Source organism: Panthera uncia (assembly GCF_023721935.1).
Source record: "Panthera uncia isolate 11264 chromosome B3 unlocalized genomic scaffold, Puncia_PCG_1.0 HiC_scaffold_1, whole genome shotgun sequence".
NCBI classification, from domain to species: domain Eukaryota; kingdom Metazoa; phylum Chordata; class Mammalia; order Carnivora; family Felidae; genus Panthera; species Panthera uncia.
In genome coordinates, this window is record NW_026057582.1 from 45676785 (window position 1) to 45685960 (window position 9176).

A 9176-nucleotide genomic window follows, 5' to 3' on the forward strand; every position below is an offset into this window, starting at 1 on the left:
CGGGCGGGAGCGCGGGCGGCCGCCGGGAAGGGCGCGGGGCGCACTATCCCGCCCGCGCTCCCGCCCCGCCGCCGCGCTCCCGAGGCCGTGCGGAAACCCTCGGGGCCTCCGCCTTCTCCCGCTCCGCGGCGGACCCTGCGAATTCGGTGGGACTTGCCTTCCTTTGGGGGAGTGACGCTTACGAGAGCCATTTCCTCCGTGCTCGCAGGAAGGAGCCATGGCTCTGGACGGGATAAGGATGCCAGATGGCTGCTACGCCGATGGGACGTGGGAACTGAGCGTCCATGTGACGGACCTGAACCGCGATGTCACCCTAAGAGTGACCGGGGAAGTGCACATTGGAGGGGTGATGCTCAAGTTGGTGGAAAAACTCGGTGAGTAGCATCCCAGTCGCGTCAGGATAACGACCTCCAGACTGAGGCTGCGGGGAGGGGGAGGCGGCTGGGGGAGGGGTGGATTTTGGAAATCCTGCTTGGAATCCCGCAAATACTTTGCAAAACTCAAAGGTCTTTCAGTGTTTAAGGAAACAGACTTTTTCACCTTTGTATCTTGTTTTACGTCGTTACTGTTTGAAAATTTCATAATGTAGTGATTCCAGCCTTCCAATTAATAAACTTAATTGCGTAAACAGTTAAAATTGCGAAAACACTATTTCTTTGCATTCAGCGACTTCACGTTGAAAGAAATGAGAGAACTGCGCAAGTTTATGTTGAAAGGGGGACGTTAACAGGGTTATCAAGTTATGGTTATCAATAACTTGCCTTCAGTGTACCTGAATGTTGGCGACATCTGGTATTGAGGATGATGCAGAAATTCTTTGAAGTATAAACTGTACTGGAAAATGTGTAACTTCTGGTGCCAGTATGAAGGTTCTTATAGCTGTGCTGCTACGTGATGGAGTGTATTAAAATGTTCCAGTCATCCACTCTTACGAGGGGTGGGGCAGTGTTTGACTATCTGTAGTCCTGCTTTAAATAAGCTATTTCGAGTGTCCAGTTGTATATTAACAAGCTCATAAAAGAATTTTGTGCTTAAAAAACAGGCATAATTAAACTAATTCGGGACTCAGTATTTGCTTGGGTACAAATGTATATACCACATTGATTTACAACTGACAAGGTTGAAATAATAGGGTATCCAACAATATGGACTGTAAGAAAATTCTGCTGTGCATATTTTGCTTGTGATGGAATTTTCAGTTTTAAAAATCAACTGAAATGTTTGTATAGATGATTTTATCACAAGAGAAATGCTCAGAGGTCCGACTTCCTGAGTTTAACATGCCTTTTGTATGTCTTGCAGTTCTGATAAGGTGAGGTGTGGCACTGCCTTTCTGGGGGGGGGGGGGTCTTTATTTAAACACAGCATTTATTCTTCAAGCCACTCTGGAAAATTAGAGAAGTGGTTATTTATCAGGAAACATATTTCTTAACTCAGGGATTGTTGTATACCTACCCTGTAAATTTAGGGAAATAGTGCCCCAGTGGAATTTGCAAAATAAGGCCAAAATTCATTTAAGTGGACGTTCTTTGTATATCTGCAGGAAGTTTAATTACTGAAGGACCCAAAAGAAGCTCCTTACCAGGTAGACTCTTCCTTAGGACTGTGCATTGTTGGGCTGAGACAGAGCCCAGGAAAGCGAGCCCCCCTGGGTAGTCCTTTGAAAGTGAGATTTTTGCCCTAGTGTTAATCCAATTAACTGTTGGTTAACATTTTCCTATCTGATTGACTGCACCAATCACTGTTTGTAAAATACTTGTGAATCTTTTTTGTCCAGCACTAGTGTGGGATAATTTAAGGAAGAAAATAACAAATATAATTATTAGTGTTTCCTTTGTTTTCAAAGGAAACAAGCATTTGTATCAGATTGCTTATATATGATCAGTGGACCTTATTAATACACTGGTTTCAATAAGAGATGTTTCTTATTATGAAAAAGGAGCTGTTGAAGGTGACTGAGACAGCTTACAGTTCTTGAAAGCCAGTCTTTTTCTGATGAATAAATAATGACTTCTATATTTATATTGCATTGATTAGAACTGTTTATTGCAGAATCACAGACGTAAATAGAAATATAGAGAATAAACTATTTGCAGACAGAACTGATGTTAATATTGACTATAATCTGAATCTTTTCATGTTGATACTTTTTAATTTTTTACGCAGTGAAAGAAGCCCAGCAAAGTAGGAAATGCTGTGTCCGTGGAAACCTTTCATTTTTCTTGAACTGAACCAGTACTGATCTGTTACATTTTGACTTCCAAATAGAAAGTGCTTTTCATCATTATTCTGACTTATCTGTTTGGTAAAAGTAGAGCTAAATGATTTTTTGCTCCTGATTTTAGGATTAGATTCTTTGAATGGTAAACTATTTTGTTACCTACTGGTACTGAGAAGAGGAGAAATTCAGTAGGGCAGGATCTAAAATTTGCAAACCAGGTTAGTCAAATTAAAAAGGAACTTTCTTCAGAGTTGCTTAAAACTGCTGTGGCTTGCCTTTTGAAACATTGTGTCCCTGAAGGTTTTAAAGGGTGGACTGGGTGGACTTGTCAGCAGCTACAGTAGATGAAAGCAGCTTGCAGAATCTAGATGATAAGAGGTGGATATGGCACAGGGTCATGAGTCTTGGCATTGCTGAGCAGAGATGGACATTTACCAGAATCTGACTTCTATGGCTTTGGAAGTTATGGTACCATAGAACAGAACGTATTGCAGCTTTCACCAACGTCTTCGGATCCCAGATGCCTGTCTGGTGTTCTTCTTACTCTCATCAGAATCTGTATGAGTACCAGAAGGATTAAGTTTTAAGGATTTCTTCCTGTGTAACCAGTGATAACAATTATTTCTATGGATTGATACATTGTATGATGACTCCTCCCTTCAAAATTGTATTAAAATTCTGTATGTGGGGCTCCTGTCTGGTTCAGTCTGAAGAGCGTGTGACTCTTGATCTTGGGGTCGTGGGTTCAAGCCCCATGCTGGGTGTAGAGATTATTTAAATAAATAAATATTTTTTAAAAAAATAATAAAAATTTGTATGTATGTGCACATGGAGTATTTTGAGAAGAGGCTTTTTATTTTTTTTATATTTTTTTAATGTTTATTTATTTTTGGAAGAGAGAGAGAGACAAAGCACGAGCAGGTGAGGGGCAGACAGAGAGGGAGACACAGAATTTGAAGCAGGCTCCAGGCTCTGAGCTGTCAGCACAGAGCCCGATGCGGGGCTTGAACTCACGGACCGCAAGATCATGACCTGAGCGGAAGTCAGATGCTTAACGAACTGAGCCACTCAGGCACCCCTAGAAGAGGCTTTTTAACTTTCATTAGATTCTCAAAGAGGTCTGTGATCAGAAACAGATCATGACACAACAAGGTCAGCCTTATTGTGAAGGTATAGTGTTCAGCCCAAACTTAGGTACTTCAGTTAAGCAAGCTAAAAAAACTAAATAATGCTTCCTTAGTAGTATCGGCAACATTATTTTATTTACTTATTTATTTAAGTTTATTTATTTTGAGAGAGACTGGGGGAGAGGCAGAGAGAATCCCAAACAGGCCCCACATTGTCACTGTAGAGCCTGACATGGGGCTTGAACACATGAACCCCGAGATCATGACCTGAACTAAAACCAAGAGTCGCTGCTTAACCGACGGAGCCACCCAGGTGCTCCGACATGGTTGGAATTTTATAAAGAACTTTCGCACTTAAGTTAAGGTCATTAAACTATGATTTTTTGATGTCTGACTTTGATTCAAAGATCTGAAAAGCTTCTTTAAATCTTAGTGTAAAACTTATTCTGCACTGACCTTTTAAAAGAAAATAAAGAGTGTATGCTATGAAGAAGCGGGCTTTAGAGAATTATATCCTGATGTCACAGAAAACTTTTTCTATCTATGACTTAGTTTAGGCTGATTTAGAGACATAATCTCCACAGTGGTCCCTTCAATGTTTATACCTTATTCTGAAAATGAAAAATTGTTATTTTTACCTTATTATTTTTTAAAAATCCAGGTTGAAAGCTTCAAATAGAATTTTAAAAATTTATTGTACTTTTTGTTAAAAATAGTTTTCAAACCTGTAGAGTGTTTTTTATTTTAAAGTCAAGAGTTAATAAGGGGTCCCTGACTGGCTCAGTCAGAAGAGCATGTGATTGTTGATCTCAAGGTTGTGAATTTGAGCCCCATGTTGGGTGTAGACATTACTTAAGTAAATACAACTTACAAAACAAAAAAGTAGAGTTAATATAAAGAACATCAGGGATAAGAATTATAAAAATAAGACATCAGAATAAAATGATAAGCTAATTGTATTCAAAACTAAGTTTTGTAAGGAAGAGGCCCAATTTTATGGGATTCCCTTATGTTCCTCTGCAGATCAAGAAATACTAAAACTGTTCTACTCAGTAGTACTCAGAACTTAGTATTGAGGATTCTAAATGCCAAAGAGCTGCTTTGTTTCACTGTGTTTCAGCAGCACTTTATAAATGTCTTTTCTGAACTTTTTTTTTTTCTTTTCTGAATTTCTGTCTACAAGTTTGTGAGTTCACGGGGCTCGAACTCACGAACTGAAAGAGCATGACCTGAGCTGAGGTCAAGATCAAGAGTCCGATGCTTAACCGACTGAGCCACCCAGACACCCCTAGATTGTGATTTCTGAGTTTCTTTTTGCTGTGAGTCTATGAGTAGGAAGAATGTAGAAATGCGGTTAGATCAGGTTAAAAATCTAGAGAAAGAAAGTACAAATTGGTGGACTCAGGAATAACTAAAAAGAAATATATGGAGTTGACCTAGAAAGTTTAAGGAATGTTTCTGAATGTAGCCTTTAGAAAGAAGTCCTCCTTGCATTGAAGTGTGTTATGTTCTTGGTGTGAATAATAGTGTACATTTATGTTGGAGTTGCATGTTCAGATGGAGTTAAGTTGTGAAGTTAGTACATGTGACAAAAAAATAGATTTTATTTAAAATAACCTTTGAAAATCTCTTAAAGTGGTTGTGAATTATGTTATACGTTTATTGTCTCCTAGAAGTACAAAGTAGCTAGTTTTTCCTTCAGAAACTTTAAAAATAAATTTCTTTAGTTGAGCACCAGGTGAAGAGTTGGCTTACATTGTGGGATCTGTTGCACAAGAATCCTTTAAATACTAGGAGTGAAGCTTGGCAAGATGCACACAGGGAGAAAGGCATGTGTTAACTGGACAGCTCCATTCTCATACTTGTGCTTAGTGCTCCTTGGGGAAGGCATGTTTATTAGTGAAATGGTGTCTATGCTATTGAAATCCACAGTGTTTCTCCCTGAGGGCTTATGGTTGAATTCATGGAAATAAAATAATGTACATGGTGCAACTTCACTGCATTTATTGTGAAATATATTAAGATTACAAAAAATTGTTAAAAAAATCTTTTGGAATGGGATGGGAGAAACACTCAATGGTAAAATCATATATATTGAAATGGATTGAATTTTGGCTAAGTATGTACTATCTGACAGCATGTCTGCTCTTTTTGGAATACTGTTAATGATCCATAAGAATTGGACATTGGGTTTTATCTGTTTTTAGCAGATGTTAGGCTTCTTAAAATTAAGGACAGTATGTAAATTTTACTAAAAATTGCCATAGCATTAAAAAAGGATGAGCTGTTCCTCAGAAATATTATGTGTTGTTTGCTGCCATGTTTTGTACCCTGTTGTTTTTTAAATGAACCAATACTGTTTGATTCAACTAGAGTTAACTTACAGAGGCACTAAAAATAATGTGTATTTTAAATTCAGTTTCTTAACAAAAGATCTCATTGGAGATGACTAATAGCTATTTAAGAAAACTTAGAGAATATTAATGTTTTACTTTTTATCTTCAACACCTTTTGAAATTTCAATCTTATAAATTCAGTAGTAATAACTGAGTACGGTATAATCTTCACCTAGGTCACCGGTTAGCATCTTGCCATTTGATTTCTCTATACACACATACATTTTTTTGAATCACTTTCAGTAAGTTGCAGATGTCAGAACCCTTCATTCCTGAATATTTAAAATATGTATCACCTAAGAACAAGGACTTTCTCTACGTATTATGTTACAGTTATCGAATTCAGGGAATTAAACATTGATTCAGTCATATTGTCTAATATGCATCTCTATTCAAATTTGCCTCTTGTTCCAGTAATGGCCTTTGGTTTTTTCCATCCAGGATTTCATTCCACGTTTAGTAGTCACTAAACTGTTCTTTACTCACTCTCCTTTAATATACATTGTGGCTATCAAGTGTTGCTAATATTACTAGACATTGTTAGGTATAGCTTTCCCATAATGTTGGCTGTCTTCAGACTGTAGCAGATGCTAATGGATACCAGAGTAATAAAAAACAGCATTCTGGGGGCGCCTGGGTGGCTCAGTCGGTTAGGCGGCCGACTTCGGCTCAGGTCATGATCTCGCGGTCTGTGAGTTCGAGCCCTGCGTCGGGCTCTGTGCTGACAGCTCAGAGCCTGGAGCCTGCTTCAGATTCTGTGTCTCCCTCTCTCTGACCCTCCCCCGTTCATGCTCTGTCTCTCTCTGTCTCAAAAATAAATAAACGTTAAAAAAAAAAAAAAAAACAGCATTCTGCCCCTGCCACTTAACCTGGTGTGTGTGATTTTTGAACAACTAATCTGACCTTCCAAGGGGGTTTTGATGTCTACAAAATGGAAATTAAAAAAACAAAAAACAAAAAAACAAAACACTTTCTCATAGGCCTTGGTGAGAATTAAAAGAGATAATATGTGCGAAAATGCGTTTATAAACTATTAGTGTTATACAAATGAGAGGGGCTGTTTTCTCTGGCATTGAGAGCCCCTGAATATACAGCATGGGGTGGGGGGGGCAGTGGGGGGAGGAAGGGAACTGCTTTTAAAAGAAGTTAAATGTAATCTGGACTATTTAATAGGTTACAGCTTTGAAAACAGAGAATTGTACTCCTCAGAGTTTAGTTTGGGGCTGCTTTGTGTTCTCACCCCCTAAACGAGAAAAATAGCTATCATTCCAGACGCACACCTACCTCTTTCAAATGTAATAAAAGCTATTTAACTGCTGTTTTCTTAAGATTTCTGAAGTCAAATGGACCAATAAGTGGATGATGGTATTACAGAGATTTGAAAAATCTATAACCATGAGGTCTTCAGTAGTAAATTAATTCTTTTTATAAGAGCAATGTTTTTTTATTCAGTTATAACAAAGGAATGATATAAAATTTTTTCTTGGCACATGAAAGCATTTAGCCCGTTTAGAAACTAATGAAATTGGTTTTGGAAAAAAGTGAATGTATGCAGTATTTTTATTTAAATAATTATTTTACTGAAATAAAAACCAATAATGCTAATGCTATGGTATGTTACAAAATGGTATATATGCCCTGTGTAAGTGAATATTCTAAAGGAATATTTTTAAATGATTTTTTAAAATGGAGATATGATGTTCTACACTGGATTTGTAGTTACAAATTCATATCCATTATAATTCATTTGTAATGAATTATTTGCATAATTGCATTTATATTAGTTTTTTGTTGATGTTTATCTTACTGAGGTACAATTTACATTACCTTAACATTCATCCTTCTTAGTACAATGTGCTCAGCTTTAACAAATCTATGTAGTCATGTAAAACTACTGTAGTCAAGATACAGGATTTATCTGGCACTCCAAGAAGTTTCCTTGTATTCCTTTACAATCAGTCCATCCCCTTAACCCCAACTCCTGAAAACCCCTGATAGTTTGCCTTTACTAGAATGTCCTATAAATGGAGCCACAGAGCATGTAGCTTTGAGTCTGGTTTCTGTCACTTAGCATAATATAAAATTTTTCTAAGTAAAAATTTTTTTTAGCATAGTACATTTAGATTCATCTATGTGTCATGAGTGTAAAAGCAGTTTTTTCTATTTCTGTGTAGTTTATTGTAGGGATGTTTACCAAGTTTATCCATTCACCAGCTGAAGGGCATTTGTGTTATTTCCAGTTTGGAGAGATTATGAATAGGGCTGCTGTAAACATTAGCATGAACATATATTTTCATTTCTCTTGGATAACTACTGAGGAGTGGGATTGCTGGGTAGTATGCTAGGCATATACTTAAATTTATAAGAAACTGCCATCTTTTTGAAAGTGACCACATTATTTTGCATGCCTGTCAGTATTGTATGAGAACTGGAAGAAAACAGTTTGAGAGTTCAATTGCTCTGAGTCTTTCCCCAGCATTGGTGTTGTCAGGTCTTTTGTTTATATTTTTCTTAATTTTAGTCAGTCTAATAAGTATGTAGGGGTATCTCTTTATGATTTTAAATCACATTTCCTTAATGATGGGGAGCTTTTCACATGCGTTTATGCCATCTGTATATCTTTGTAGTGAAATGTCTTCATACCTTTTGCCTGTTTTTAAAAAAAATATTATTTTGAGTTTTGAATAATTCAAATGTTATTGAGTTTTATGAGTTCTTTATGTATTTTAGATACAAGTCCTTTTTCAGATCTGTGTTTTGCAGTATTTCCTCCCAGTCTACCAGTAGTCATTTCATTTTCTTAACAGTATCTTTCAAGGAGCAGAAGTTCTTAATTTTGATGAAGTCCATTTTATCAATTTTTTTCTTCTCTGGGTTGAGCCTTTTATTTTATTTTTTTTTAATTTTTTTTTAACGTTTATTTATTTTTGAGACAGAGAGAGACACAGCATGAACGGGGGAGGGGCAGAGAGAGAGACACAGAATCGGAAGCAGGCTCCAGGCTCTGAGCCATCAGCCCAGAGCCTGATGCCGGGCTCGAACTCGCCGACTGCGAGATCGTGACCTGAGCTGAAGTCGGACGCTTAACCGACTGAGCCACCCAGGCGCCCCTGGGTTGAGCCTTTTAAAGTTGTCATATGTAAGAAATCTGCCTAACCTGTGGTATCCAATGGAAACCAATTTGTTACTAATCTACTAGAAAACTTAGTTTTAGTCACAAATACTATCATGAAGCATCTTTGAATAATCAAAGAAAAGTTTCAGAATTTAATGTTCTAGGAATGTTACAGAGGAATTCAGTCTGGGTTCTAATCTTTAATCCCACCACTTAATAGCTGTGTGATTTTTTTTTTTTTTAAATCAGAGATTTCAGAGTCTCAATTTCCTTATCTATACAGTATAGGTAAACACAGAACAAGCCTTCATTTAAAT

The 9176-nt window shown here is 37.3% G+C and overlaps 1 protein-coding gene across 1 annotated transcript in view; it reads left to right on the top strand.

The window, feature by feature from the left end:
* Nucleotides 1-374, top strand: part of LOC125910308 (translation initiation factor IF-2-like) — a 3575-nt gene extending 3201 nt beyond the window's left edge. The window contains exon 3 of the mRNA XM_049614092.1: nucleotides 209-374. The gene's annotated coding sequence lies outside the window, so the exon portion shown is untranslated. The remainder of the gene's footprint in view (nucleotides 1-208) is intronic.
* Nucleotides 375-9176: the final 8802 nt, after the last annotated feature.